This window comes from Leuciscus leuciscus, assembly GCF_965113295.1.
Source record: "Leuciscus leuciscus genome assembly, chromosome: 10".
NCBI classification, from domain to species: Eukaryota; Metazoa; Chordata; class Actinopteri; order Cypriniformes; family Leuciscidae; genus Leuciscus; species Leuciscus leuciscus.
Genome location: NC_138734.1, coordinates 25,660,477 through 25,688,460, shown reverse-complemented (window position 1 = coordinate 25,688,460; position 27,984 = coordinate 25,660,477). Strand labels below are relative to the sequence as shown.

Here is a 27,984-nt window from a genome sequence, read left to right as displayed (position 1 = left end):
ATTAAAGGTTTTCACACTGTTGCTTTTTGACAGAGGCATAGTCGTTAAATTGATTCTTCCAGTCCAGCATGCAAGAAAGCCAGCGGTGGAACTGAGACTTCCACTGGAACTCCACTTCATCAATACTCACTACAGCAGAAAGAGAGAGAGAGAGAGGGAGAGGCAGGTCAAGTTTGAGACACAATGATATTGGATTTATCATACTGAAAATGAAAAGTTAAGTTATTTAGACCAGACAAACATTCAGGAGGTCTAAACAGTAGCCACATGATTTTAGTTTGTGTTGTGCATGTGTGTATTATCGTGGTAACAGCCCTAATGGATTGCTTTACATTTTTCTCATCATGAAGCCATATATATCGTACTTTGATTGAGCAGAACCAAAACCTCAATCAAATATTCAAAGCTTTGCTCAATGTTTTGGCCCGTTAACAATATGGAAAACTGTCTTTAATAACGGAAACCCAAAATAGTGTTGGAAATATTCCCTGATGGTGAATACTGATCTCCAAGGTAACACATTAAAGCAATAGTTCACCAAAATACTGTGCTATTGTGTGACACAATTTGTATACAATTTTAAGATGCATTTGTCATATATTTACAAAAACTTGTTGCATTTGTAATGTTTTTGACTGTTTTAAAAATTGTTCTTGTGTTCCACAGCATGCAACCTTTAAAGACTAACTACTCTGAGCAGCAGAATGACATTGTAAATTGCACAACCTTGATAAAAAAATAAAAAAATAAAAAATAATAAAAAAAACAGGAACTTAAGTTAATAGCTAATTAATTGTTGTCTGGTTATTCATGGAAATACTATACTAAAATTTCCATTGCTTTAATTATTACAAATCTTATTTTCACAGAGCATTCAGTGCTGCTGAAAAAGCTATTAAAATGTTACTATTTTAGCTCCCTTACTTTCAAGCACAAGTTCTATAGTTAAAAGAAATTGTTCAGAATAGAGACTCACGGCTTGCATGCAACAGAATGCCACTTGATCCATGTCACAGAAAGAGAGAGACAGCAGAACATGACAGAATAATCATGTTCTTTATTTAGAATGAAATGAAGTGAGAGACTTCTCACAATCATGAAAAGATTCTCATGACAGAATCACTTGAACATCAAGGACAAGCACATTTGTGTTTCGTCTACTAGTCAACAAAGTTCTTCAAAAATGTATATTTAATATTTTAAAAGGAGTAAGCAACATCATTCATGTTATGCAGTAAATTTGACACTATGTAACTTTAAACAATAAATAAGGCTGTGATAAAAAAAAAAAAAATTTAAATAAAAATATATTAAAGGGTATACCAGACTTTCTGAAATATGCACTTAAACATTAATTAATACTTAATTATGCACAGTGTCAATAAAACGTCAAATCCATTGTTAATACATTTGTGAGGTTGTTTTCAATCCAAAACTATGTAATTTACTACAGGATGATGTCATTAAGGAATTAGCTTTGTTAGTTAAAGGGATTTTGCAAAAGACTGACAGAATGGAAAGTGATTTAGACTCAAGAACAAAAAAAATTATTATGAATTAAAGCGATTAAATGTTTCGTTTTAAACATTTTGTTAGTCCGTGTCTACTTGTTTGTGATGTTGTGATAAAAACAAATCCAAGTTTAAAATGATCTAACATATTAAGGCATAATGGGTACATGAAAATGTACTGCATTGTAGAAATGACCCAAATAACATAGTTCTGGTTTCAAATACCAGAATTTTCTGCATGCTATAATGCTAATGTTTAGGGCTGGCTGCTGGTTCAATCCCTGCAAGTAGCTTGCCATGAGCTATCAACATTGTGCTCTTGATTAAGACACTTAATCCCAGGATGCCCCTGGGCGATTGCATCTGAAATAAGTTTATGGCGTCGACTTGCTTCAGACTCCATAAATCACTGTTTACTTTACAGACTAGTGTTTGGTATAAAAGCAGGGGCCAAACGGAGTTTACCATCTAGACCTGATCCCACTTACGTGCCTTTCAGCAAATCAGCTACTACGACTGGGTGCTGCATCACTGATTAATATATTTAAGCAGAGTTGATAAGATTTCTTCGTTCATTTGCCCCCACCACACACACACACACAAAAAAACCTTGTTTGTGCATAAGCTTTGCAGTCTCAAAAGAGTAGGCGAGGTAGCAAATCCTCTGGGAATGGCTTTGCCTTCACAAGCGCCAGGGAGACTGAGACTGCACACGGCCCGCAGTGACAATAATTCAATTTGCGCATATGTGCATTTGTATGCGCAGTTGCTGGCGCCTGACCTCCAGTACATAAACAAGACAAGGCTTCACCTAGACTCAAATCAGAATCGATTCATTCCATTTCATTGTCAAATTCAATTCTGCTCCCTACGGTCGCACTACCTGGAACTCCAATTCTCTTCCGTTTTCAACCACCGATAACACTGACAGCCAGACCTTCAAGAGTTTCCAGACGCTACACTATTGAGCGTCACCTTGCAAAGACCTCCAAAAAGCAAATTAAAAGCATCAGTCTATATTCATTGCTTTAACCAGTAATGACAGCTGTGAAGACAGCCCAAGGTTTACAAGATGATTTTAAGTGTGCCAAAAGCTGTTTAAATATACAAACGTTCAAGCAACCGCTTCCAGTACATAATGCTGTGACTTGCTCTCCCACCTTATGTTTAGTAACACACTTAAAAGCACACGTCTCTCACCGCAGGGCTAGAAACAGACCACAAGCTACATGTTTAGTTGAAAAAGGTTTAAATGAGCGAGGAACTACAGCAAAATGCTTTTCACTTTCTCTTCAAATAGCTTCCACTCTTGAACCTTTAGCAAAATATTCACTAACAAATAGAATATCAAACCTGCTATACCTGAAAATACCCTTATGGTGGGATACCTGCATAATGGATCAAATTAATTCAGAGCCAAGACTAAAGCATTCAAACCCATTCACACTGAATAAAAATGTATAGCATTTTAAATTAGCACCATTTCAGCAACATATTTTTCCATTATACATGTGTCCTTATGAATACATTCTGAACACGTTAAAAATAAGTACTTGCTATTCATTGCAGGGACAGAACAGCTTTTGAGGAAAATGTACATTTTAAATCTCAAGCTTGTGGATTCCAGGCCAAATCATTCTACTCATTTTATTTTGTCATGCCCATTGAATGACAAAATAAAATGAGTAACTATGAAAAACTAAAGATAGTGACAGGCTATTTCCTGAAAAGCATTTCTATCTAAACTGGGAAGCACAGTTTGGTTCATCCAAGACAAAATATTATTAGTAGTGCTTGAAAGGCAACTTGTCCCACATTGTTTATGTTATACAAACTAAAAACAACTTGTTGAGGACAGGTGTTTTATTACTTTACAGACTTAGGTTTTTCCACCTGACGAACGACAAAATGGGTCAAAAATGGTAAAAACAAACTCCACGAGGCGTCAGTGATTTTGCCTCTGGAGACTACACCATCACAACACCAAGTTTTTGATAGGTAATTGCTCACATTTTCTTTATGAAATGTGTCAAAACAATAAATAATAATAATTGTTTTTAAAAGTACACTGTAAAAACTAAAGGAGCCTCAAATATCCTGTCGGATACTCAAGGACATTCAAAATGTAATTTAAGTGCCTCAAAGCTCTTTCTCCTATAGTAGGGTTACTGGAGGAGCATTGACATACTTTGAGGTTCTTGCTGGAACTTATGGGATCCTTTAAGCACTTTGTATTTAGTTCAGAGGTTCTGGAGTCACCTTTTCATTACCATGAGACCTCGAAGTGCTTTGGGGGAAAATAGAGGAACTTGAATGCGATAAAAGGGTTATTGGAAGATCTTTTAACATTTAAGTGGTTCCTGGAAGATCTCTAATGTTAAAGCCAGCATCTGGAGGAACCCAATGGTTCTGTGAGGCCAGAATGAGAATATTATTATCCTATTATTATTATTATAGGCTACTTAAGTTTGATTCAGTATAGCCTACATACCCAGGTGAAAAAAGATGTACTATTAAAAATGTACTTGAGTGTGTTTTTAGTAGGCCTACAATACAAATATACTTTAATGCATTTTTAATACATTTAACAGTAGCCTACGTCTTTTTCACCTGGGTAGCTTACATTTATTTAGTATATATACGCCTATTTTGTTGATTAATTTAAACCTTAAACAACAACACTAAATTATAATAATATTAATAAGAAGAATTCATTAATTATTATTGAATAAATAATAGTAATAAAATAATAATTTTTACCTACTTCTTCATAAATTATTATTTGAAGAAGAAGAACTAGGAGGAGAAAAGTTTTATTCTGTCACGAAACTGCTGCTATTCCTCTACTGTCGTCGCTTCAGTGATCCTCGCGCTGCTCGCGCGCAACAAAGCTCAGCTGATCGACGTCATCGGGTAACGGCTCCGTCCTCTCATCAAAGCTTCCGCCGTTTGATCGGCTCTCCGTCACAAGGTTTGTAAACTCGCCAAATAAATATAAATACAGAGTCTACTCACTATATATTCAAACACACATATATATAAACTAAATTGATTATACATTACTACTTTTGTACAGTGTTTACCACTCGTTTATTGCACAGTATCTGGTATGAAGGTTTTAGCCGCGATGCTAACTACGTTGATCTAACGTAAGTTAATGAACAAATGGAAATTATTGACTTATTGTCTTAGATTGATTTAGTCATTCAATTCAACATTGCTGAGATAGCCTAACTAATGTAGCTGATTCCTGCTGTCGTCATTGGCGTTTGTTATGAATAACACAAGCAGGTTAATATAGTTTGGTCTGTTTTTGTTTAGCCTAACTTTACTTACTACAGGTGCCCTCATTCTCTCAAATACCATTTTAAAGCCATTTACTGGTCAATAAATATGTTGTGAATAATCAGCTTTGTTCTTTTGTTTCCCCAGAACAACCAGCACATTTCTAAAATAATCTGAACATTTCAGAGGCAACATTGAATTACAGTAAGTTACCTATACACCACATGCAAGTACTTTATTACTATGAACTTTCTCTGTGTGAAATTGTATTGTTTGACTGTGTACTTTTTTAATAAGTTATTCTCTGAAAATCTTCCCTCATGCTCTCAAATCTCATTCATGTTACTCAGAAAAATAATATCACAGGTTTGGAGCTAATAATGCTATGCATTTTTTATAGGCTATAACTTACCTTAATCATATGCATTTGAATATAAGACATTTGAACCCTGAATTATAACTTAAAGTTTAGTCTTTTTCGACAAAAAAAAAGGAAAAAGCTATTATATAACTTAAAGGGATAGTTCACTTTGAAATTAATTGTTGGTATGTTTTAGCTTACCTCAAGGGCATCCAAGATGTAGGTGTCTTTTTTTCCGCAGTAGTTTCAATTTTGATATTTTTAGGTCAAACCGTTCTTGTCTGTCAGTCATATAATGCAGGTCTATGGTCATTATCTCAAAACACAAGCACAGAGTCCAAATTAAAACAATTCCCCGTCGTCCAAATTAAACAATTCCCCATCGTAAGTACACATTGATGGCCTAAGACACGAAACGAGCGGTTTGTGTGAGAAAACGAACAGTATTTATATCGTTTTTATCGCTTATACACAGCCATGTCGAAGTGATCTGATCTGACGTGTACGCAGACTGGTGCATAGATATATACACTAGATGTCGCCTTAAAGACATTCGTTCCAATGAACTGCCGTAGACAAGGCGACATCTAGTGTGTATATACAGTATCTATGCACCAGTCTGCGCACACGTCAGATCAGATCACTCGGACATGGCTGCGTATACGAGGTAAAAACGATATAAATACTGTTCGTTTTCTCACACAAACCGCTCGTTTCGTGTCTTAGGCCATCAATGTGTACTTACGATGGGGAATTGTTTAATTTGGACGACGGGGAATTGTTTTAATTTGGACTCTGTGCTTGTGTTTTGAGATAATGACCATAGACCTGCATTTTATGACTGACAGACAAGAACGGTTTGACCTAAAAATATCAAAATTGAAACTACTGCGGAAAAAAAGACACCTACATCTTGGATGCCCTTGAGGTAAGCTAAAAAATACCAAAAATTAATTTCAAAGTGAACTATCCCTTTAAGAAGACTTACAACACAACCCATAACACATGAGTTGTGAAATTGACTATTTTTAGGATCTTTTCTGGGACATTTTTGGAGCTTAACCATTTTTACATAAATTGTTGCATTGAATTGAACTAGACAAGTGTACATAAGAATAGTTTGAATGAATTACAAAAAATATGTATGCTTGTGTTTCATGCAGTGATATTGAATGGTGACGGGTTGCATTATGCCTGAGATCTGCTTTCGGGTTCCACAGACAGAAAGTCAAACAGGTTTGGAACGTCACAAGGCTGAGGAAATTATTTAATAACCTTACTAACAGTAAATTTTGTACTTTGCAGGGATCTCGGTAAGCTGAAATACAAGTTTGATCAAGAATAAAAATCCTCCTGTAGACCTGAAAATCACTGAAGTGCCTGGACCATCCACCAGAAAAGAGGAAAAGCAAACAGAAAATGAAGCTGATGCACCTTTTCACTTTTCTAACTCGTTAAGTACCTCACGTGTCCCTTGTGAAGGCAGGCAAAAAGGTCCATTGACCGTTGTCAGCAGTGTAGCGATGTAATGTATGAAGCACCACACAAAATTGCTGATCGTGTGGATTCTTATTGAAATGACTGAATTCACCAGTGAACATTCACAGAACAACAGATCATTTTACTGCACCTTAACTCTGTTAAAATGGAAAATGTTTTCTGCTTGTTGTGACATAAGGAATACTGTTTCCGGGTCGAAGCCTCTACTTCTACTTTCTCTATCTTGTTTCTAGATATTGAGAATACTCAACAACCATTTATGGGAACTGTTGATTCAAGTCACACATTTAAGCTTTTCAAAAGGCATAGTGTACATTTCAGTCTCCAGTCTCACGGCATCCCAGACTTCAACATTTTATGATTCAAAATAGCTGAATAACTAACCATCTGAGATTTCGGAATAGAGATAAAGGTTAGGATCCTAATTTTCAGGAATATTACAGCACAATGAGTGTATATTAGCACTGTTTGTTGTTTGTTTTTGGCATCTGATAGAGCTTTTGGACTTGGAAACAGTGACGTCAGACTTAACAAGCGGACTGAAACACATGTTTTAAAATTAAGTGAAGATGGACATTTTTAATTAGTCAAAATTGTAATTTTTTACATTGATTTATTACATGGAACATGTGTTTTCCATGCATTTTGTTGAGATGTCTTTTCTTGTGTAGCCTATTGTATACACATGGTTGATTATTCATGTTACTTATGTATTATACAATTTTTTTGTGTGTGTGTGTATTCATTGATATGAATCTATTACTAGCTTTTTTTTTCAAGTGCATGGAAGTGTATGTATTAAAATGGATCTAAAATATGTAATAAACAATTCTTATTTTGTATTTGGTTCAGTTTGTTTATTATAATAGAAGTTAATGGTGGTAACCATAGTAACAACATGAAATTAATTTAATACAAATAAAATAAAATTGAAATTTGGTTCCTGGAGGCACCGACAGTGGTTCCACACAGTGCCTTATATAAGAGTTCCTCAGGAAACCTGTGTGGTTCCTCAGAGAACCGCCCCTTTTTAAAGGGTGCCTAGAGGATCTACAGACGGTTCCGCCGGTGTGGCAAAGTGAAGAACCCCAAAAGGTTCCTCCAGGCACCTTTTATTTTTACAGTGTAGCTTTTTTCCCAAGTGCATGGAAGTGTATGTATTAAAATGAATCTAAAATATGTAATAAACAATTCTTATTTGGTATTTGGTTCAGTTTGTTTATTATAATAGAAGTCAGTGGTAACCATAGTAACAACATGAAATTAAATAAATACATAAAAATTAATTGGTTCCTGGAGGCACCCTAAGTGGTTCCACACAGTGCCTTATAAGAGTTCCTCAGGAAACCTGTGTGGTTCCTCAAAGAACCGCCCCTTTTTAAAGGGTGCCTAGAGGATCTACAGACGGTTCCGCCGGTGTGGCAAAGTGAAGAACCCCAAAAGGTTCCTCCAGGCACCTTTTATTTTTACAGTGTATGGCCATGGGTTTGATTCTCAGGGAATGCATGAACTGTTTGAGCTACAGAAATGCTTGTATATTATTAAACTATACAATTAGAGTATTATACTACACTGTAAAAATAAAAGGTGCCTGGAGGAACCTTTTGGGGTTCTTCACTTTGCCACACCGGCGGAACCGTCTGTAGATCCTCTAGGCACCCTTTAAAAAGGGGCGGTTCTCTTACGAGAGGTCTCTCGTACTGCGTAAGATATCTTACGCTAGGGGAAAATCCTTTTTCCGCGAGATATTGAAGCCAAAAATTATCCTTAATTTTGTAATAATGCAAAACGCGTTGCGGCAGCATGCAGACATAGGCGAGGCAGCTCGCGCGCCTATTGGCTGCTCTGCGGCAACTGCAGCAGCCTATCGAGCGAGGCCTGGCGTGACGCCAGACCCAATCAGGGCACTTCGCGCCCGCTGCGTCACGTCCCGCCGAAATGGGCGTGGTCTAGGCCTATAAATACCGCTCGCAGGCAGCTATTATCTGATTTTTCATCCTTCAAGCGAAGCACACGCATCGCTGGAGCTGGATAAGAAGCCGCGCCGTCTGAAAGAGAGCACCTTCAGCGGGACGAGTCACTGAAGTCGCTGGCCGCGCCGCCTTCCTTGCCTTCCTGCTGCGCTATCCGGCGTTATATCCTTTCTCTGCTACTGTGTTTATGTATGTGTGTGTGCTCGCCGCCGCGACACACACTCCCATTGCACTAAAAGAGCTGGGCGTCTTTTTCAAGACGCCCCTTTTCCTGATCACGCAGCTCTCGCACTCGCTGACGGCGACTGCCCTCACTGCGAGTTAGTTACTGCCTATGGTGACTCTGAGGACTCACCTGGCATCCTTCTCCGAGACTGCTTTCAGTTCCCTGAAAAGCGACTGCAGATGTGCATTTTGCAGCCAACGAGCGCGTTGCACAACCCGCTCGCCTGCACCCAAACACCGTTTCTATGGTTTCCGTGCGTCACTGGCGAAAGGAGAAAAGAGCGTTTCTGGTCCCCCCGCGGACGGACCGACCTCCTCTTTCTCGTACATTTCTCATTCCCCTCTGAAGTTCGGGCGACTGGAAATGTCAGTGTTGCAGTGAGCAAGCCTGTTGTAATACACGCATGCCTGCAAACAAACGCCAGCACGTTGACGCTCTCTTATAATACTCGCGCTAACTGAGTTACAATGTGTCTCCCCCTGTGGCCCAGTGGCAGACTCTCAGGTTTTTGCACGCGAGAGACCCGCGTTCGATCCCCGGGTCTACCGGCAGATAAAATTATGCCGTCAATGCTCGCTCTGTCAGTTCCCTGAAAAGGCGACTGCAGATGTGTATTTTGCAGCCAACGAGCGCGTTGTACAACCCGCTCGCCTGCACCCAAACACCGTTTCTATGGTGTTCCGTGCGTCACTGGCGTAAGGAAAAAAAAGGGAGTTTTTCTGGTCCCTCTGCGGACGGACCAACCTCCTTTTTCCTATACATTTCCCATTCCCCTCTGGAATTCAGGCGACTGGAAATGTCAATATTGCAGTGAACAAGCCTGTTGTAATGCACGCAGGCCTGCAATAAACGCCAGCATGTTGACGCTCTCTGTTTCTATGGCAACTTCTCGCTTGTTCAGTTCCAGTAAATGTGACTGTTCCAGTGTATCCTGCAGTAAACAAGTCGGTTCTGTCACCCGCTTGCCTGCACACAAACGCCGTTTTTACGCAGCCCGTCACACAGGGCTCGCGCACATGAATCGACTCAGATCGATTGCGCTTCAAACATGGTGAATGTGCCCACTAACACCACGTTATGCATGTCTCACGGTTTCTGTAAAAACGAAACCAACGTGCATTCGCTTCACTCAAGCGAACGATGCTTTCAGTGTGGTAAATGTGCCCGCTGTCCCGCGCCCACATCCACACATAGACATGACAGTTCCTACGGGAACCGCCCAGCCCTCCCCCTCGCGGTTGACCACCGCAGAGGAGTCGAGCGCGGGCAATCTGCCCGCTGTTATCAGCGCGCCCCATGCCTCAAATGTCACGAGCGCGACGCTTGTGTTACAGCACTCCGAAGCCTCCCCATCGCTGAGCGAGCTTCGTATTCAACCCCTAGCTATTCATGTGGACGCATGGGCAAAGCTGCCCGGGGTTTCGAAGTGGGTGCTGAACATTATAAAAAGAGGCTATTCGCTACAGTTTCGCCGACGCCCTCGCCGCTATGTGGCGCGCGTCGAGACCACGGTAAAAACAGAAGTAGCACATTTGCTTCGAGCCGAAGTGGCGAAACTATTGAGCAAAGGGGCCATAGAGCCTCTCTCTCAAGTTCAGAGCGAAGGAGGGCTATACAGCAGATACTTCCTGGTACCGAAAAAAGACGGGGGTCTCAGACCCATACTAGATCTAAGGCAACTGAACAAAGTGCTTGTGAAGCGACAGTTCAGGATGCTCACGACCAGACAAATCCTTGTGCAGATTCGCCAAGGAGATTGGTTTGTGTCAATAGATCTGAAAGACGCGTATTTTTCAAATACAAATAGCGTCACGTCACAGGCGATATTTGAGATTCGCCTTCGGGGGCCAGGCATATCAGTACACAGTCCTGCCGTTCGGTTTGTCCCTGGCACCCCGTACATTTACGAAGTGCATGGATGCGGCGCTCGCACCCCTCAGAATGAGAGACATGCGAGTACTGAACTATTTGGACGATTGGCTGATTCTAGCACAATCTCGCGCAGTTCTCATAGAACACACGACCATTTTACTCGATCACCTCGAGGATTTGGGTCTCAGTGTCAATTGGGCGAAGAGCTCTCTGTCACCCAGTCAGAAGATATCTTTCCTGGGCACAGAATTGGACTCGCTGTCCATGATAGCGCGACTGTCACCACAGCGCGCGGTAGACATTCAACGCACAGCGAACTCGTTTCGCTGCGGCGCGTCTGTCCCGCTCAAGAAATTTCAGAAGATGCTAGGTCTCATGGCCTCAGCATCATCAGTGCTCCAGCTGGGCCTGCTCCGCATGCGCCCGCTGCAGTTTTGGCTGAAAGCGCGAGTCCCACGCAGAGCGTGGGCATCCGGTTCGCTTCGCCTCAGGGTCAATCAGAAGTGCGTCACAACTCTGAAACCTTGGAGAGCGAACGACTGGTACCAATCAGGTGTAAGCCTGGGGACTTCCTCGAGGGTGAGAGTGGTGTCCACGGACGCGTCCACCTCGGGATGGGGAGCGCTGCTCGAGGGCAGACCGTTCTTCGGCCAGTGGTCGGAACGGGAAAAGCTCCTGCACATAAACTGCCTCGAAATGACCCACAGACAGTCCAACTGCTGTGGAAGAAATTCGGCAGAGCGGAAGTAGACCTGTTTGCGTCTCAAGAAAACGCTCACTGTCCGGAATTTTTCTCCAAGAGCAGGAACGCGCTGGCCCATGTGTGGCCCCGCCGCCCGCTCTATGCTTTTCCCCCCGTCTCTCTCCTGCCTCAGGTGATAGAACGGATCAGGGAAGAAGGATGCTCAGTATTGCTGGTGGCACCGTTCTGGAAAAATCAACCTTGGTTCCCAGTCGTGATGTAGTTAGCAAGTACTGCCCCGTGGCCAGTACCAGTGAGGAGAGACCTCCTCTCACAGGCCCACGGCTCGATCTGGCATCCTCACCCAGAACTATGGTCCCTTCATGTCTGGGCCATCAACGGGTACATGTTGGACTCCCTAAAGGAGTATTAAACACGATCACGCAGGCTAGAGCTCCGTCTACGAGACGGCTCTACTCCTCGAAATGGTCAGTGTTTTCGGGCTGGTGCACAGCCCGTGGTGTGTCACCCACAGACTGTGGTGTGACGGAGGTGTTTTCCTTCCTACAAGAGCTGTTGGATGAGGGCAGGGCCCCCTCCACGCTCAAAGTTTATGTGGCGGCTATAGCAGCGTTCTCAGGAACAACGCTTGGTCAGTCAATAGGAAGGAACGATTTAGTCATCCGCTTCCTTAGAGGGGCTAAGAGACTGAATCCTCCCAGACCTCCCTCAGTCCCCGTATGGGACCTTTCTACGGTTCTGGAAGCCATGAAAGGTGCGCCATTTGAACCAGTCAGGGCATTACGAGCTTATGTGTCTCGCTCGTCTGTTTTCAGACAGACGGAGCAGCTCTTTGTTTCATTTAGCGGGCGTTCTAAGGGACTAGCCGCGTCGAAACAGAGCCTATCCAGATGGATAGTTGATGCTATAGCGCTGGCATACGCCTCCAAGGGCATGCAGTGCCCGTTGGGTGTCAGAGCGCACTCCACGAGAGGCATGGCCTCTTCGTGGGCCTGGTCAAGTGGGATTGCCTTGCAAGATATTTGTATGGCGGCAGGCTGGGCCTCCCCGTCTACATTTATAAGGTTTTATAACCTAGAGGTTCCCGCCCTGCAGGCCAGGCTGCTGTCGGTCTAAGTTTACCAGTATTATCTGACCTGATGCTATCAGCTCAGAATGCTGCGTCTACTGAGCACAGCTCAATGTTCGACAGTAAAAAGTAGCAGCACGAGATGTGCCTGGGCAGACTGTGTAAGACCCACATTCCCCCATCAGTTCAGGCCGTACCCCGCCCTGTCTGTATGAAATTTGCGTCTCAGCGACGCTGCCATATGTGGAAGAGTGCGGCTTCGCCCCTCCCTCTTCCCGGACTCCCTGTGAGTTCCCTGAGTGATTGTGCACTATATGTACCCCGGGCTTTCGCCCTTGGGTCTTTGGTGTCAGATCTCAGCATGCACAGCGTTTTGCATTGGGTCCCCTAGCGTAAGATATCTTACGCAGTACGAGAGACCTCTCGTAAGAGAACGTACTCGGTTACTAACGTAACCTCGGTTCTCTCTAGAAGAGGGAACGAGTACTGCGTATCTTGCCGTGCATGCACACGCTCTGGTTGCTTCGATGATGAAAAACCAGATAATAGCTGCCTGCGAGCGGTATTTATAGGCCTAGACCACGCCCATTTCGGCGGGACGTGACGCAGCGGGCGCGAAGTTCCCTGATTGGGTCTGGCGTCACGCCAGGCCTCGCTCGATAGGCTGCTGCAGTTGCCGCAGAGCAGCCAATAGGCGCGCGAGCTGCCTCGCCTATGTCTGCATGCTGCCGCAACGCGTTTTGCATTATTACAAAATTAAGGATAATTTTTGGCTTCAATATCTCGCGGAAAAAGGATTTTCCCCTAGCGTAAGATATCTTACGCAGTACTCGTTCCCTCTTCTAGAGAGAACCGAGGTTACGTTAGTAACCGAGTACGTTCTCTGAGGAACCACACAGGTTTCCTGTGGGTTTCACTGTGGGTGCCTCCAGGAACCAAATTTCAATTTTATTTTATTTGTATTAAATTAATTTCATGTTGTTACTATGGTTACCACCATTAACTTCTATTATAATAAACAAACTGAACCAAATACAAAATAAGAATTGTTTATTACATATTTTAGATCCATTTTAATACATACACTTCCATGCACTTGAAAAAAAAGCTAGTAATAGATTCATATCAATGAATACACACACACACACACACAAAAAATAGTATAATACATAAGTAACATGAATAATCAACCATGTGTATACAATAGGCTACACAAGAAAAGACATCTCAACAAAATGCATGGAAAACACATGTTCCATGTAATAAATCAATGTAAAAAATTACAATTTTGACTAATTAAAAATGTCCATCTTCACTTAATTTTAAAACATGTGTTTCAGTCCGCTTGTTAAGTCTGACGTCACTGTTTCCAAGTCCAAAAGCTCTATCAGATGCCAAAAACAAACAACAAACAGTGCTAATATACACTCATTGTGCTGTAATATTCCTGAAAATTAGGATCCTAACCTTTATCTCTATTCCGAAATCTCAGATGGTTAGTTATTCAGCTATTTTGAATCATAAAATGTTGAAGTCTGGGATGCCGTGAGACTGGAGACTGAAATGTACACTATGCCTTTTGAAAAGCTTAAATGTGTGACTTGAATCAACAGTTCCCATAAATGGTTGTTGAGTATTCTCAATATCTAGAAACAAGATAGAGAAAGTAGAAGTAGAGGCTTCGACCCGGAAACAGTATTCCTTATGTCACAACAAGCAGAAAACATTTTCCATTTTAACAGAGTTAAGGTGTAGTAAAATGATCTGTTGTTCTGTGAATGTTCACTGGTGAATTCAGTCATTTCAATAAGAATCCACACGATCAGCAATTTTGTCTTTTCACGAAATTCACAAATGTGATGCACCTTTACTCGCTGCAACATAAAATGCAATCAATTATAAAATCTTCACGAGTGACATGTGAGGTACTTAACGAGTTAGAAAAGTGAAAAGGTGCATCAGCTTCATTTTCTGTTTGCTTTTCCTCTTTTCTGGTGGATGGTCCAGGCACTTCAGTGATTTTCAGGTCTACAGGAGGATTTTTATTCTTGATCAAACTTGTATTTCAGCTTACCGAGATCCCTGCAAAGTACAAAATGTACTGTTAGTAAGGTTATTAAATAATTTCCTCAGCCTTGTGACGTTCCAAACCTGTTTGACTTTCTGTCTGTGGAACCCGAAAGCAGATCTCAGGCATAATGCAACCCGTCACCATTCAATATCACTGCATGAAACACAAGCATACATTTTTTTTTGTAATTCATTCAAACTATTCTTATGTACACTTGTCTAGTTCAATTCAATGCAACAATTTATGTAAAAATGGTTAAGCTCCAAAAATGTCCCAGAAAAGATCCTAAAAATAGTCAATGAGTTCACAACTCATGTGTTATGGGTTGTGTTGTAAGTCTTCTGAAGTCATATAATAGCTTTTTCCTTTTTTTTGTCGAAAAAGACTAAACTTTAAGTTATAATTCAGGGTTCAAATGTCTTATATTCAAATGCATATGATTAAGGTATAGCCTATAAAAAATGCATAGCATTATTAGCTCCAAACCTGTGATATTATTTTTCTGAGTAACATGAATGAGATTTGAGAGCATGAGGGAAGATTTTCAGAGAATAACTTATTAAAAAAGTACACAGTCAAACAATACAATTTCACACAGAGAAAGTTCATAGTAATAAAGTACCTGGATGTGGTGTATAGGTAACTTACTGTAATTCAATGTTGCCTCTGAAATGTTCAGATTATTTTAGAAATGTACTGGTTGTTCTGGGGAAACAAAAGAACAAAGCTGATTATTCACAACATAATATTTATTGACCAGTAAATGGCTTTAAAATGGTATTTGAGAGAATGAGGGCACCTGTAGTAAGTAAAGTTAGGCTAAACAAAAACAGACCAAACTATATTAACCTGCTTTTGTTATTTATAACAAACGCCAATGACGACAGCAGGAATCAGCTACATTAGTTAGGCTATCTCAGCAATTTGAAGACACAGTTTTACAGAATATGTTGAATTGAATGACTAAATCAATCTAAGACAATAAGTCAATAATTTCCATTTGTTCATTAACTTACGTTAGATCAACGTAGTTAGCATCGCGGCTAAAATCTTCATACCAGATACTGTGCAATAAACGAGTGGTAAACACTGTACAAAAGTAGTAATGTATAATCAATTTAGTTTATATATATGTGTGTTTGAGTATATAGTGAGTAGACTATGTATTTATATTTATTTGGCGAGTTTACAAACCTTGTAACGGAGAGCCGATCAAACGGCGGAAGCTTTGATGAGAGGACGGAGCCGTTACCCGTTACCCGATGACGTCGATCAGCTGAGCTTTGTTGCGCGCGAGCAGCGCGAGGATCACTGAAGCGACGACAGCAGAGGAATAGCAGCAGTTTCGTGACAGAATAAAACTTTTCTCCTCCTAGTTCTTCTTCTTCAAATAATATTTTATGAAGAAGTAGGTAAAAATTATTATTTTATTACTATTATTTATTCAATAATAATTAATGAATTCTTCTTATTAATATTATTATAATTTAGTGTTGTTGTTTAAGGTTTAAAATAATCAACAAAATAGGCCTATAGATACTAAATAAATGTAAGCTACCCAGGTGAAAAAGACGTAGGCTACTGTTAAATGTATTAAAAATGCATTAAAGTATATTTGTATTGTAGGCCTACTAAAAACACACTCAAGTACATTTTTAATAGTACGTCTTTTTTCACCTGGGTATGTAGGCTATACTGAATCAAACTTAAGTAGCCTATAATAATAATAATAGGATAATAATATTCTCATTCTGGCCTCACAGAACCATTGGGTTCCTCCAGATGCTGGCTTTAACATAAGAGATCTTCCAGGAACCACTTAAATGTTAAAAGATCTTCCAATAACCCTTTTATCGCATTCAAGTTCCTCTATTTTCCCCCAAAGCACTTTGAGGTCTCATGGTAATGAAAAGGTGACTCCAGAACCTCTGAACTAAATACAAAGTGCTTAAAGGATCCCATAAGTTCCAGCAAGAACCTCAAAGAATGTCAATGCTCCTCCAGTAACCCTACTATAGGAGAAAGAGCTTTGAGGCACTTGAATTACATTTTGAAGTTCCTTGAGTATCCGACAGGATATTTGAGGCTCCTTTAGTTTTTACAGTGTAGTATTAGATTAATATCTATGAATACACAAAAAAATTGTATAATACATAAGCAACATGAATAATCAACCATGTATATACAATAGGCTACACAAGAAAATACATTTCAACAAAATGCCAAAACAAAAAGTAGTCACTACAAACAAAGTTGAGTTTTACTGATACTTCATTCAATGTGTAATGTCGCCAAGCTAGATACATGCTTATATATATTGCAGAACAGAATGCAGAAAAAGAGAAACATTATCTTAAAATCGTTTCGCCACCTGAGGTTATAACGATAGCTCCCATACAAGGACGCAATAATAGCAAGATAACGTTAGCTTCGCGTTTCCCAGTGAGCATAAACATCGGCGGTTTCGTAAACAAATTGAGTCAAAGTTGTCAATAGCCTATAAATGAACATTCAAATTCATAACAAACAGTGGGTGAAAATCATTCACACAAATTTTCGGCCTACTGTGAATTTGCTTGATCATTTACAATAGAGATTGATCGCTAGCTGCTAGAAACATATATGTTGTATTCACCAAAGTTAACGCTGACTGCATAGTTCTAGCTAATTACATCCTTGTGTTGGTTTGGCGAACATGAACGTTAATTTAGAAAGAAAAATGGATTTACCTGTTCAGCAAAAACAAAGCAACTGAATGTCGGATTGGAATCCCTTCTGCCGGCGGAGTTCTCGCCACCTTTCGAAGGTTTTTTCCGATGTAAATTCGGTACTTCGCGCGTTCCTTATCCTTGTCCCTTTTCTTTGCAATTTGTTCATCGGAACGTCGTCTTTTTGGTCGTGTGTCGGCCTTAATTCAAACTTCCCTCTTAATGCTTCTCTCTCCTCCACACCCCCTTCATGTGTACGCACACTAACCCCCCCACCCCCACCCCCGCCCTCAAATACTTCTTGCCAGTTATTGGCTGGAACACTGTTTGTTGTGTTTCGTGGTGCGGGTGAGCCCAGTTTGTTTTTGTTGCCGTTTGTGGAGCCTGTGGTGTCTACAGAGGCCGCGTTTTTCAGGGGACAGGCAGCTAGCGGATAGTGAGGAGATGTTTGCTGTATGTGACAAAAAACATTTTGGCCTAAAAAACGCGTGACATCGCTTAGAGCACCTTTAACCACTTGGGTTATTCATAACAAACGCCAATGACGACAGCAGGAATCAGCTAAATTAGTTATATCAGCAATTTGAAGACACAGTTGTACACAATACGTTGAATTGAATAGCTAAAACCATTTGTTCATTAGATTAGTTAGCATCGCGGCTAAAACCTTCATACTCATACCACATACAGTGCAATAAACGAGTGGTTAACACTGTAAAAACGTAGTAATGTATAATACATTTAGTTTATATATGTATGCGTTTGAATATACAGTGAGTAGACTCTGTATTTATATTTCTTTGGCGAGTTTACAAACCTTGTAACAGAGAGCCGAACAAACGGCGGAAGCTGCGGCAGGCTTTGATGAGGGGGGCCGTTACTTTCAAACCCGATGACTATCAGCTGAGCTTTCAGCTTTGTTGCGTGCGAGCAGCGCGAGGATCACTGATGCATAACTGCAGAGGAATAGCAGCAGTTTCGTGACACAATAAAATGTTTCTCCTCCTGCCTCTTCTTCTTCATATTATTATTATTATTATTATTGTTGTTGTTGTTGTTGTTTAAGGTTTAAATTAATCAATAAAATAGACCTATACGAAATAAAAGTAAACCTATGTATACTGAATCAAACTTAGGCTAAGTATAATAATAATAATAATAGGATAATAGGTGGACAATGACACAATTTTCTTCTAGAAACAAACTTTGTTGTATTATTTTCATGTCATCACTGTGAAGCTGCTTTGATACAATCTGTATTGTAAAAAGTGCTATATAAATAAAGATGACTTGACTTGAATAATAATCTTATTCTGGCCTCACAGAACCATTGGGTTCCTCCAAATGCTGGCTTTAATATAAGTTAAAGTAACCAATTAAATGTTAAAAGATCTTACAATAACCCTTTTATAGAATTCTGGTTCCTCTAATTTCCCCCAAAGCACTTTGAGGTCTCATGGGAAAAGATGACTCCAGAACCTCTGAACTGAATACAAAGTGCTTAAAGGATCCCATAAGTTCCAACAAGAACCGCAAAGATTGTCAGTGCTCCACCAGTAACCCTACTATAGGAGAAATAGCTTTGAGGCACCTAAAATACATTTTGAAGTTACTTGAGTATACGATAGGATATTTGAGGCACCTTTAGTTTTTACAGTGTAGTGTTGTATGGTCCACTGATAAAGTTTATACCTTGAATGCAATACAAGTTGCTTTGGATAAAAGCATCTACCAAATGCAAAAAAATGTAAATGTAAATAATTGCTGTGCTTCTGAAACACTCAACCCTCTCCAGTCCCGCATTAAGCTCCACTAGAGCTGGCCAGGTCTGCACTACAGGTGTCCTCAAGAGACTAGAAGATGACACATGTGCTGGCCAGGCAGAGCTGAAGAGACAAGCAGAAGCGAGCATGTCGTGATTTTCTTTGTTTATGTGGTGTGGGTGGATGGTTGTTCTCATTCTGTGACTCTCACCTGTGACATACTGCAGTTTTGGCAGGAAACTATCCCAGAACTTGCACTGCTAGGCTCTAAGCATCCGGAGTGTTTGTGACAGGCCAGTGTTAAGCGTGACATACTGCTGATGTTCCAGCATGAATGGCGGCCAATCTGCTCCCTCCACACTCGGATCCCTGAAACATCAAGCAAGGAAATCAACTGAAAGGTCAGTTTATGTATGGTACCAAGTTACATCAATACATTTCTGCTCCAAAACAACTGAAGCCCAAAAAATATATAAAAAAATCAATGCAATGACTCAATAGCTATGATGTTCATGCGCTCTTGTAAAGAATGCCTTGCAGTCCATTACAACAAGAGGCTTTGAATCTTAATGCACAATTCCAGCAAAGTAAAGTCTTCAAAACAAGACATTTAAGAAATTGCACCCAATACTTTTAATAAGCGAATCTGCCCATTTCAGGAAAAGATTAACTTCAGCGTGTTCCATTGTGATCTTGTTTACTGATCACGTTCATTGATATATTAGCATCGTGTCATTCCCCTCCAGCGTGAAGAGTGTATGAAGTGTTAATTGAAAGAAACTAAGCTTGCTCACAGCCACAATAAAGGCTGTTTCTGCCTCTCCATAATTTATGCCAAACAAATGAGGATGCTAATCAACACTAGCCTGCCAGCAACACCAAGACTTGTTTTGTTTTGTTTTTTTACACATCAACTGAAAAAGTGTGAGCAGATGAAAGCCTGTCTTCATCAAGATATTATGGATTAAACATCTAAAACATTTCTAAGAGATAAATGTAAACAATTCCTTAACTGTTTATAGTAAATGTATACAAATACATAGAAATTGTCTTGTAAACACAAATTTGAGTATGATATTCTCAGTATTAAAAGAATAGTTCAGTCAAGAATTAAAATGTTTCATTCCAACACCTTACAACGTTCTTTTTTTCTGTTCTGTGGAAAACAAATAGGCAGAATTTGTACACTGATTTTTCTCCAAACAGTGAAAGAGAAAAAAAAACGAATCATGTCAGATGCTTCAAAAGGGTCAAAAAGAACACGTTTCCACGTTTATACAGTACACCACAATACATATGATGCTACACATCTCATGAGGGTTTTTATCTGTTAAACAGACTAAAGACTAAATTTAAGTTGTTATTCACTGACAATGTTCTACATAGCTTTCAAGCCTAATTGACACTTTGGTTACAAGGCATGCAACAGTCAATGATGTATGACATTATTGAGGTCAAACCTGGCGTGTTATGTCTGCACAAGCGATATGTGAATATATGTAAGAACAAATGAGATTTGACAGCCAACACAGTGGCAAGACAGAAAAATAACTTCCTTTTATCGTCCACACTATCAGAAAATGAGTACTACAATTGTACCTGTAGCTCGTCACACGGACAGTACCCTTAAAGGGACATCTTTGTACCTTATTTACCTATTAAAGGTACATAGTAGCACCTTAAGTTTACTACTCTAAAGTATTAATGTGCAATATTTTAGGGATAGGTAAGGCACAAAGTTGTCCATTTAACCTTTTCAAACGCAAGTTTAAAATATTATGGCTGACCCCCAAGCTTGAGTTTTTCAAGGCGACCTTTATTTAGAACGTATCACTTTATTGTTTCCATGGTGACGCGTCATTGCTTGTCACGTGACACACCGCAGCTACGGTAGCGCTGAATGACTGATGATCTGCTTTTGTTTCATTTTTCCTTTTTAATTCAAAATATTCACAAATGTGTCAGCTATAGCATGAAATATATGATATTCCGATTGTCAAATATGTGCAAGTGGATGTGTTTTGTTGTTTAAACACCTTTATAACGTGTATAAACACTGAATAGTTGTGATATATGGCGCGCTGTGCACATCCATCTCTGACTCAGCGCCAGCCAACGCGCAAAAGCACATTTGAATTTAGTACTGACCGTTCTAAATCACACCGGTGTGATCGTACGCTCCAGAGACCAGCCTAGACTGATCACACCGGTGTGATCGGACGTGCAAAAGAGTTAAGGGCACTGCTCTGTGACAAGCTGTTGTACCCCTAAAAGGTACAAAAAAAAAAATCCACTTTTTTTTCTAACAGTGCACGGAGGAAAGATAGGCATAAGTGTTTGGAACGACATGAGAGTGAGTAAATAAAGACAGATTTAACACTTTGAACTAGGATAGAACATAAGCTCATGCAGTAGATTGTGTGTCAGATTTACACTCACCCATTTCGAGCAAAGTTGCTCCAATGCTCCATTATCCTCCTGGTCATGGCCTCCTACTCCTTAGAGAATCCTAAAGTCTGGTTCAGAGGAATCCCAAAAACAAAAATCCCTGTGCATTACACCCATCCATCGAGGCCAGGGGTTGAAGCTGGAGCGATGGTTAAAGAGGAACAATCAGGCACTGCCACCATTCTCAACATCCTACGGGCAAAATTCAGTAAGGGGCATGAAAAATAGTGGTCGCCCACCAACCAGCCTCGGGCTTCTCTGTTTTTTGGCTTGCTCTGCTCATCGGTCCAATCAGTATACTGAAAAGCAGCCGCCTCTCTGGCCATGTCTCTGAAACCAGGGAGGCCCAATGATACACCTATGAGGAACTGGTCTCGATTGATAAGACTCTGGTTATGGATGCCAAATCCAGGTGTCCCTTCATCTTTGTTCAATCCCAAAAGAACTTCTGTCTTTAGAAAACGTCCTGACTGGATTAAGACACTAGGCATGTCTACCAGAAATTCTCCATCCACTGTTGGAGGAAAGGGTACACTTATTATCATGGGATCAGGAATGACATTGAATTGAAGACTGACTATCTTCTCAGGTTCAACTGCTTGTAACGTAAATGTATCTCTGACTCTGGGTCAATGTGAATTAGCTCAAGGATATAGGGAATTTGGAAATATTAATAATCATAACTCATGGTCATAATTTATAAATTGCATATACATTTACTTTATCAATTATCGAGATTACCTTGTTCTGTAACTGGTCTAGTCATCAGTCATTCGTCCAGCGAATAAATGTAAGATTATCACAGTTAAGAAGGGGTATCCCGTTTACAAACTCCAAGAAAGTTTATCTTCTGGCCGTGAACATAAAACTTTTGGGTTTATGAATTAAAACTACTCAAAGTAGTCTATAATATCGAGCGTGTAGCTTAGATCTTTTGCATTTCATTGACTTTATAAAGGTGGATTTTCAAACACAGAGGCAGTCAAAGTATGAATAAGTTTTAATAAATGTCAAGACTAGAGATTACATGAGCTACAACTATAAACGTACGTAAACATGCAAACAATAAAACAAACAAACATTTAAACAAACAAGAACATAAGAAATAACGAGATCAGAGTGAATGAAATGAAAGAGAGAAAATAAGGAGAGAGAGAGAAAGTAGCTGGTAATTATTACAGACAGAAACCTAATTTCAAGAGGCACCTGGAATCAGCTTTTAGAGAGATCAGTAGCCTACTTGCAAGTTGGTTCTCTGTTCGAGTGATGCTGAGAGGCAGGAAGCGCGGACAGTGTCCTGTTGGTGCTGCGTCTTCTGGTGTCGCGGGAAGCTTAAAAGGCTCACTGAATGTAACGTTACCGAGAAAATTCAGATCATTTCCCTTGTGGAGGGGAAAGGCGAGTATGAACTTAGTTGCAAAGGATGGCAGCTACGACTCGAACATGTGTTGTCCGAGGGAGAAGGCCGGAGCCTTTTCAGATGTTCCTTGGAGAAGCGTTGCGCGGGGGAGAAGAGGACGAAGGTGAGAGCGGGTCAGAGGAGAGGGTCTCTACTTTTAAAGGACATCTGCTTACGCCCTCTTTTTGGGACAACAGCAAATCGGATCTGCTGATCTGAAGCGGGAAATAAGTTTCTTTGTTTGTGAAGAAACGCCTACTTTGACTATGTCATGTGAGAGATCGATTTTAACATTCATATTTAGAAATATGGTATTTCCTAGAATAAATGCATATTATTGTACTTTGCAGTCAAGATTCGACTCCGACATGTTTTTCCCATTACATTGACACCTAAAATGACGTTTTTGCATGACAGAAATACAGGGTTACATAATTTCCTCATAATCACTAGCATAGTGATTTTGATTAACATAATAACATTGCATAGATACCTCAGACATTATCTGGCCAATTATACACACATAAAAATACATATCAAGAACATTCGTAATGGCTATTAGATTTGGGTTCTTTGTAGGACTTTAATCTCAGAGTCTGTGTCTGATAGGAAAGTCTTTTTGTGTGTGTGTGCGCGCGTGTGTGTGTGTGTGTGTGGAGTAAAAGTCACGCGGTGCTGCGGGAGGTTTCAGCACTAGGGAATTGACCCTAAGGCGGTCAAAACAGAAGCTCTTGTCTTCTCCTCTGACAACAGAGGTTGTGTTTGAAAATCATGATTCGCTAATTCAGAACATCTGAGTTACATACAAAGGACGTTTGTGTGTGTGTGTGGTGACTTCTCAGTCTTGAATGTCACATAGAGTTTCATTATCTCTTTGGTGCAGAGAGAAAGGGGGTTTGGAATGCAGAACGTTCTGTCTAGGGTGCTATAAAGTATTGGAGGAGCCGTAAAAACTGCCGACTAGCTGGAGTCGACGTGTGATTTGTATTTGGGAGGTCAGAGTGTGAAAGCAAGAAGGAAAAGGGCATTTGTGTTCAGATTCAACGAGCCAATGATTCCTTAATTCAGAACCAAATGAAATGAATGATCTGCTCATCCACTACATGCTCTTAACCAAGCCTCCATTTCATCAACACATGAAAAGTGTAATAGTGGGCAGTTCAGAAGCTGAACCAGAGTCAAAGAACGGTTCCAGGCCTGAGCTGGCTCCACGGTCACCCACACGGCATTGGGACTGCCACTCTGGAGAATTGCGCGGGTGAACAGGTCATGGCTGCCCTGCGAAAGCAAATGGTGTCCCACAGAGCCAGCACCAGCACTCTCCCCAAACAAGGTAACGGAGGATGGATCGCCCCCAAAAGCAGCAATGTTTTTTGACACCCAGCTTAGAGCCGAGCGCTGGTCAAACAGACCAGCATTACCTTTAACGCTTTTTCTTTCAGGTAGAGATAGGAAACCAAATGCTCCTACACTGTAGTTCATAGACACCACCACCACTTGTTGCGACTGGCTGAGGACACGCCCATCATAGAAATCCAGGGAGGCAGTACCTGTGGAAAAGCCTCCACCATAGATCCACACCATAACTGGGACTAAGGGTTTGGCTCGGTTCTGGAGGTTGATTGAGAGAGTCCAGACATTGAGGTTCAGACAGTCTTCACTAATCCTGGTGTTGGGATTCCACATCTCAGCTCCAGGGAATCCTGGGTACAATTAATCCTGTTCCTGGAAGCAGGAATCGGAGTACCGGGTGGCACCTCGTATCCCATTCCACACTTCAGCAGGCTCTGGTCGTTTGAACCAAAGCAGGTCCAATGGAGGCTTAGCATAGGGGATCCCAAGGAAGGCCCCCACATACCCTGAACCTCCCGGAACAGGAAGCCTCAGTCCTCTGACTTTGCCTTTGTCAGTGGAGATGATCAGTTCATCTTGCCCTGCTGCCGGTTGGAAGACCAAAAAAGCCAGAATGGGCAAGGTAGATATGATGTGAATGCCCATCATGGTGTCTTCAAGGCTGATAAAAAAAAATCATAATATCATCAAAATGAGTTTTAGCCATCAAAACAAGTCATGTTCTGTTTGGGGTTTCAGAGACTCCAGACCACACAAAAAATAAAAATACCACCACCATGCTTAAAGCTGAAGCATTAGTTTGATTTAAAGTTCAAAATTACATCTTAGCTTAATCAGAGTTATCTGAAATTAAATGTGTCAAAAACAGTCTGTATGTTCTTTTCTAAAGGACACAGTGCTGTTTTAAAGCAGGATATTTTTATTTCGGGAGAGAGATTACAGGTTGTTTCAGAATGTAATACCTAGGGGTACATCTGGAGTCCTTGCTTGGTTTTAAAACCCACATGAAAAATGTTTGCAAACATTTTAAATTGAACTTGGTTAATTTTAGGTTTATAAGAAATTATTTATCAAATGAGGCTGCAAATATATATTTTCATTCTATGATTCTCATATTCACATATTGTTTGACAAGCTGGTCTAATACACATTTGATAGTTCCATTGGAAAAACCATTGGAATTATTATACAAACAAGCACTTAAAATTTTAGATAAAAAAACTATTTAGTTTTCATCATCGTCACATTTTAAATAAATACTGTATGTATGGTTTAGCTCCTCCTCCTCTGGCTGATTGTATTACATTTAAATCTAACAGAGTAACAAGAGGTGCAATTAGAGCGGATTGTATAATTCCACGTAGGAAAACTTCCTTTAGGGACCGTTCGGTATTTATGGAAGGGGCCACCGGAGGAAAATAGGGGAGGGTCATGTCTTTTTATTCTTTGTTGAGGGGAGGGTCATTCAACTTTTTTTAGTCTAGGGGGAGGGTCACCCAACTTTTATATACATGAAAACAGCAACATTTCAAAGTGGCTTGTTTGGTGATATTTTTTTTCCATTTAGCTCCATGTTGATCTCGCGTTATCAGCCCCCCTTCGATATCAGATGGGTCTGACCCAACAAAAATCCAGTTTGGCGCTGTTTGACAGTGCGCGCGCACTTCAGTTCGCGCTTAGAAAAAATGCATCATGTCAGAACAGAATGCCAATGAAATGTTTACCCGGCAAAGCTTTAAAGCACGAGCAAATAATGAACTTTTGTGATTGCGAATAAGTGCACAGTGTCCTGTGAGTGTAACTCTACCACTGCATTAACATGTGATGTGAACGTCGAGTTTTACAGTAGGATTGCGACCGAGGCGCCAGAACTGCTGCTGATAGAATGTGCGCTGTAGCACGATACTACCATATTTTAGTTCCATTCTTATTTTGTTTCCACAATGTGTAAGATGTAGGGCTACCACATCTTTAAATTACTATTAGTATTATTTAAGTTAACATAATAAAATACGTAGACCTACACCACAAAAACTAGTTGAGGATAAATTCGTTAAAATTGGGCGATTCCAGTGTTATAGACGTAACATTTGCAGTCAAAACTTGAAATATAAATTCTCAGAAAATGCATTTAATACCAATATTTTGGAGTCAAGACATTAGAAAAATAAAGGAGTCAAGACATTAGAAAAATATCAGTCTACACATTAAATTTTATATTTAATATGAGGGAAATACACATGTGACGTGACACAAAAAAATCTTTAACTTTTAGGTGGCAAAATATGTTTTAGTAATTCTTCTATAAATTACACTGTCCAAACCAAAAGATATATACCCACCGGATGAATAAAGATCGGCCTCCACAGAACATAAAATATTATTTTTATTTTATTTTTCGTGTTCGCATTTATGTGAAAAACAAAACAAAACAATGTTACGGGCGTGACAGTTCTCCATTACGGACATGACTGCTCTGAAAGCGACTTTAAAAATTTCACAGAGACCTCAAACAGAAAGCACAAAGCCTTTCTTTAAAGTGAATTTCTTTTTTTTATTAATTGTATCTTAATTTTAATCAATGTTTCATCTGGATTTAATAAATAAGAAGTAAATGTAGTAGAAAATAGATAATCACGGAGGCGCGGGCGAGTGAACTGGACTCTTGTCTCATAAATGAACCGAAACTCAGCGTAAGGTATGCTACTTGCCTCACAGACCTGAGAAATATATAGAAAGCTTGAAATGTCTACTTTTAAACAGAACAATTCAAAACGAAGGAAAACAGACTGCTTTCTGCTTATGAAATGTGCATTTCTCTCTGGCGCGTTCTGAGAAGATCGCGACGCATCGTCAACTTCATCTTTGCAGTCGACACAGAAAACACTTGTTTATTAATAAACAATTAAAATGTTTCCTTGCTATATTTGACATATTAATAATCATTACTTTTGCTGGTTCTTTGTGACAGCTTTTAGATGCTTTATTGGCAGCCCCACCCACATGTTGAACGAGTCACAAACATCAGCACCGAAAACATGATTTTTTTCAAATCTAAAATCAAAAATCGTGATACGAACCGAATCGTAGGTTTGGTCTATCGTTACAGCCCTAGTAAGATGAGAAAGCAAGAGTTTATGGTTTAAAAAACAAACAAAAAAAAGCAATGGCTATCTGAACATCTTTGCCAAGCGCAAACCAGTACAGAAGTAAGCTAATCAATAAATTATCGGGAGGGTCATGCCTTTTTTCACAAACATTTTGGAGGGTCATAGAAAAATGTATTGCTGGCTGAAGGGTTAAAATTTAAGAATCTATTTCAAATATGCTTCCTTACATAACATCACGGTAAAGAATATTGTATTTAGTGTTTAAGGGTAAGATAATGATTCTGCTCAGCAAAGTTGCCTTTCCTGTTTTCTCAGAATGATGGGATTAGCTCACGAATGATTCACTGAGAATCTCACCTTTTGTTCTGCAAATGGCTTTCGGACCCAAATGGCTCTTGGAGCCTTATGCTGATTGAATTAGGATTGGCCAGACCCTCACAGTCTAGGGTGGTTCCTTAACCTGTATACTCATTTACATGCTTTGTTTGAATTTGTCTCCACCTTCAAAAGTCCCTCCTCCTAAAATGCCTATAAGACACCCTGTAAATTTATATACTTTAGATTATGTTGGACGAAACCGCAGCCGCGCTCAAATAAAGAAACTCTTCTGTTTGAACGTGATCCCAACTGTC

At 40.1% G+C, this 27,984-nt stretch overlaps 2 long non-coding RNA genes and 1 pseudogene across 4 annotated transcripts; 1 reads left to right on the top strand and 2 right to left on the bottom strand.

Annotated features, from left to right (window-relative positions):
* Nucleotide 1: 1 nt before the first annotated feature.
* Nucleotides 2–24,890, bottom strand: LOC309508378 (cholinesterase-like; annotated as a pseudogene). Its single transcript has 4 exons — nucleotides 23,993–24,890; nucleotides 21,482–22,085; nucleotides 19,254–19,411; nucleotides 2–129 (listed from the first exon to the last, which is right to left on the bottom strand). The product of its transcript is annotated as a cholinesterase-like (transcript).
* On the top strand, nucleotides 4,607–7,441 carry LOC309508588. Its single transcript, XR_014209580.1, has 3 exons — nucleotides 4,607–4,660; nucleotides 4,944–5,000; nucleotides 6,321–7,441. It is a non-coding gene; the product is annotated as an uncharacterized lncRNA (long non-coding RNA).
* LOC309508541 lies at nucleotides 14,400–15,826 on the bottom strand. Of its 2 annotated transcripts, XR_014209523.1 has the most exons (5): nucleotides 15,766–15,818; nucleotides 15,588–15,660; nucleotides 15,220–15,276; nucleotides 14,652–14,724; nucleotides 14,400–14,582 (listed from the first exon to the last, which is right to left on the bottom strand). It is a non-coding gene; the product is annotated as an uncharacterized lncRNA (long non-coding RNA). The 2 variants fall into 2 exon arrangements; XR_014209522.1 differs by lacking the exon at nucleotides 15,588–15,660 and having other exon boundaries at nucleotides 14,401–14,582; nucleotides 15,766–15,826.
* Nucleotides 24,891–27,984: the final 3,094 nt, after the last annotated feature.